The following is a 5,000-nucleotide window of genomic DNA, read 5'->3' on the forward strand; positions in this document are numbered from 1 at the left end:
GTCCTGGGACCGCTCTTGTTTGGCATCTACTTCTCTGAAGTACAGGCCAACACTAAGGGACTCTGACTAACAAAGTTCGCAGATGACTGCAAACTTGGAGCCATTATTGAATCCCCAAATTATGTGGATACTCTACAGACGGCCTTACAGAAACAAATGCTTGGTGCCAGAGCCGTGGGATCAAGCTCAATGCCAAGAAATGTATAGGTATCCCCTTTGGGAAAAAAACATGTACCCATGAATTACCATATAGGTGGCAGTACACTAAACACCGAAATTGTGATAAGAGACTTAGGGACACAGGTGGACAGTGGTCTCAGTTTCGATAACCACATTGCCACAACAGTCAGGAAATCTTCTATGAGGTACACCTCATCACTAAGGACTTTTCATCCAGAAAAAAGAAGGTCATTGTCCCACTGTACTCATCCCTCATTAGACCCATTATAGAATACAACGCCCCGTTTGGTATGTACCTCTCAAGACATCTGCAGCAACTGGAAAGGCCACAGAAATACCCCACTAAAAGAATCACAGGCCTAAAGCAGATGCCCTACGCTGACTGCCTTAAAAAACTCCAGCTATACTCTGTCGCATATCGTCTACTCGGAGACGATCTCTGCTTAACATACAAGGTCATGTCAAACCCAGAGCTGTTGGACATGCTACACTTAAAGAAATCCCAATCCCTCAGAGCCACACGCTCCAGGGAACTAAACCTTGTCATCACAATAAACAAAACATGCTGGAGGGATAGGCTCCTGACCCAGAGACTCCCCAGACTCTGGAATAGATTGCCCATACATGTCAAGCAAAGTGCCTTTTTGACCCTCTTCAAAAGGAACCTTGACGATTGGATGGGAGAAAGGAAATTCACCCTGGGGATCACGTCAGTCGCTCTGCTAGACAGGGGTCCAGGGAAGTAAATAGTGTGGGAAGAAATAGCCAGGGAATTGTTATGGCTAGGCTTGTATAGGCCCTAGGGCTGATAGCCTAGTACCAACCTTTGAACCTATACGTATAATGCATAATTCATGAGCTGGACAGTATGTATAGGTTAAGCATATGCGCAGAAATTTAACTGTACCATTTGAGTACACATTTGATATTAATTGATTCATTTAAGTCAGGTGGCATATCTGCATCCAGTAGAAGCTGCCACTTTAGTTCTCTGAGGCCAGGAAAAACAACTGTATCTCCAAAAAATGGATGTATTTGTTCAAGAATCAAAAACTACATGAACCATTGCAAAAAGAGGTATGTTTAGCCAAGGCATTATTTGTGTTACAAGTTCTCATGGCAGTTAAATGTTGTTTCACTCTATCTGAGAGTCTTCTGGATGTCTTTCCTATGTAAAAACAATTACCTGCTGAACTCACTGCAGCATATACTACAGATGTAGTATGACAATCAAAATGTCTTTGAAACTTAATAGTATAATTGTGATGCTTGAAAGTATACTGTGAGCAAGTATAAATGTGAGAGCATACAATACAGTTTGTACAGCAGAACAGCTCAGAGAACTAAAGTGGCAGCTTTTGCTGGGTGCAGAAATGCCACTTGGCTTAAATGAATCAATTAATATGAAATGGGCACTCAAATGGTACAGTTAAATCTCTGCGCATATGCTTAACGTATACATACTGTCCAGCTCATAAATTATGTATTATACGTATATATATACAATTTTATTGCTTTTTTTTTAAAAAACACTGTTCATCTCATTGGGTACTGTACATAAATATTACTGTATTATTACTGTACTGTTATTGGTTACTGTCTACTCACATGTTATATCTTCATATATGTAACCTTCTGTTTTGTTTTTGCATACCATTCAGAAGAAGTTCTTGTAATCACAAAGAACGAAAGCTTAATTGAATCTATTCTGAGCTTCAGTTTGTTTATTTGATAGTCGGATAGTTATTTTACTGACATTTATTTATTTGATAGTTGGATAGTTATTGTACTGACGATGTTAAGTTGTCAATCTCGCCTTCATTCTTGCTTGATGGGTTCGGAGCCGATCCCTCGGCTCCGACTCGGCACTTGCTTTAGCTCGAGAACTCCTTTTACCAGCTCGAGGCAGCCCCATATCCCATGATGCAAGGCAGGAAGTACCCAGATCTCGCTTGTCAGCTTGGGAGGTCTTCTCTTTACCAGCTCCTGGTAAGTTGTTCACATTTGTGATATTTAAGCCCCTTTTTTAGTTAAAACTAATTTTTGATAGTTTAATTTTAAAATTAACCTTTTTCTGACAGAAATCCCTGTCTCTTAATTTTTAGTCAGTCAATTTTCCCTACCCCTTCCCCCCCCCGTTAGGGTGTGTGTGTTGGTGTTTTTTACTAAATACCTCTTGGTATTAGTTTAATTTAATTTGACTGGTGTGTGTGTCTGTTGTGTTTAGGCACCATGTCTAAGGAGAGGGTTTCAGGTTTTAAGAAGTGTGACTCGTGCTGTCAGAAGATGTCTCTGACAGACGGTCACACTTCTTGCCTGTACTGTTTGGGCCCTCTTCACCTGCAGGACTCCTGTGCTATTTGTCACTCCTTCAGCCAGAGAGTCCTGCAGGAGAGACGCAATAAGTTGATTCTCAGGGGTCTTCTTAAGCCGGAGGGCTCTCCGGCTAAGTCGGCCCCACAAAAATCAACCAAAACTGCCAAGGCCCAGGCTTCTGTTTCTAAGCCTGCGGCCTCGGCTCCGACTCGTATAGAGTCGAGATCGGCTCCGGCTGGAGCCGATTCTGATCCACAGCTTCGGCCGATGGCTATCGGTGCCGAATCTGCTTTGACTACTGTGGTGTCGGCTCCGATCGGCTCCGACACCCACATGGCACAGGCATCGGTGTCGGCTCCGATCGGCTCCGACACCCATGTGGCACAGGCATCGGTGTCGGCTCCGATCGGCTCCGACATCGTTACTATAGCTGTATCGGCTCCGGCTGGAGCCGATACATCGAGACGCTCTGCCGGCCCGGAAATCGGTGCCGACAGGATCAGTAGTATCGGCTCGATGGCCCATTCCAGGAAGAGGTCGAGGTCTCCTTCCTTGGAGCCGATACTTCCGGCCCCGGCCTCGGCTCTTCTATCGGAGCGGAGCCATCGGAGCCGATCTTCAAGGTCATCCAGGTTGTCAGAGCATGACCTAGAGAGAGTGGTCAGTAGATTGCTCATGTCAGAGGACTGGCCCAAATGGTTCACAGTGCGACTCAGCAGACGCACTGTTGGTCCACACCGTTACTGTTCCTCCTTCGACTCTACCCCAGAGTTTGGAGTTGGAGTCTTCGGCATGGTTACTGCTACGGCTGGAGGACGGATACCTCCTTCTGTCCCTTCAGCCCCTACTCTTATCTCCTCTTCCTTAGAGGGATTCGTGGTCGGGCTTCCATGGTCTCCTCCGAGGGGTGAGTGGCATCGACCCTTGTCCGAGCCCGCTCTTCCCCTTGGAGCCTCGGCCTGGTGAGCTCGGCCCGACATCTGCCTCGAGACTTCCTTCGGTGGCCCCTGGAGTTCCTAGCTCTTCGGAGCGGGTTCTCTCGGACCTGCCTGGGAGGGGAGCATTCGAGGTGATGAAGAGTGTACTGGCCACTGGTATCAGTCAGCAGTCTCTTCCGTAGCTCCTCCCTCTATTGTACCTGTTGACATCTCTGCCACTTCTCTTGCTACAGGACCCAGAGATCCTCCGCCTCAGGTTTCCCCATTGGGAATTTCCCCTCTTCCGAGGATTCTCCTGATGTTTCGGGAGATCCTCCTAGGAAGAGGACTTGTAAGAGGAAGCATGTAGACTCCTGAGTCTGTCACTGGATACTGACTTTGATGAGTCAGAGGGATCCCCTAGATCCCTCTCTGAGGATGTCTCCTTCTCAGACATCCTAGAACTTCTGAAACAGAGGGGAAACTGGCCCACCAACAATCCCTCTGAGGATGAGTCAGTATACCTAGAGGCGTTTGGATCTCGGCCCTCCACCTCCTGGGTGTCTCCGCCTTTCGACCCCCTTATGCAGGTTATTGCACGAAAGGCGTGGACAGCTCCTGACTCTGTAGAGCCAGTCCCTAGGAGGCCTTCTAAATTTATCACTGCCCCTAGTGACTTCTTTATGCCTTCCCTCCATTTCCTCTGATCCCTCAGGTGATCCAGAAAGCTACCGTTTTGAGAGCCAAATTGATTCTCATTGCCCCTTACTGGCCTCGACAAGTTTGGTTCCCGTTCCTCCATCGTCACCTTTTGGTGCAGCCGTGGCATCTGGACCCAGTGCCAGATCTACTGATTCACCAATCCGGTCAGCTGCACCGGTCAATCCCTTCTCTCAACCTCACAGCATGGTTGCTCCACTTCCTTCCTTAGCCAGGCTTCCTTTGATCTCTAACCCAGTTAGAGATATCATAGTAGCTTCACTAAAATCCTCTACCAGGAGGATTTACACAAGCAAATGGAGACGTTTCTCTTATTGGGCTAAGGCCCAAAATATTGATCCTTTTACTGCCCCTGTCCAGGCAGTTCTGGACTTCTTAGCAGAGATTTTTCATGCAGGCTCCTCTTCTTCAACAGTCAGAGTTCAGTTGGCTGCTATTTCTAATTTTCATGTCGGGATAGCAGATCATAATATTATGTCCCATAGGCTCTGCAGGGCCTTCTTGAAAGGAATTTTCCTACTAAAGCCTCCAATCAGGAATCCTCCTCCTCAGTGGGATCTAAATTTAGTGCTGACATCCTTGATACTTCCCCCCTTCGAGCCAGCTGTTTCTTGTTCCCTGAAATATCTTTCTTGGAAAACGTTATTCCTAGTGGCTATTACATCTGCCAGGAGGGTGTCTGAACTTCATGCTCTTTCAGTTCGACCCCCCTATTTGATTTTTCATAAAGACAGAGTATCCTTGAGAACTAATCCATCCTTTTTACCTAAAGTCGCTTCAAAAAACAATCTGAATCAATCCATTGATCTCCCCGTATTTTTTCCTAACTATTCAGATAGAGCTGAACAAAAGCTACATTATCTTGAC

This window comes from Protopterus annectens, chromosome 4.part0 (assembly GCF_019279795.1).
Source record: "Protopterus annectens isolate FY-2018-M chromosome 4.part0, PAN1.0, whole genome shotgun sequence".
Taxonomy (NCBI): Eukaryota; Metazoa; Chordata; order Ceratodontiformes; family Protopteridae; genus Protopterus; species Protopterus annectens.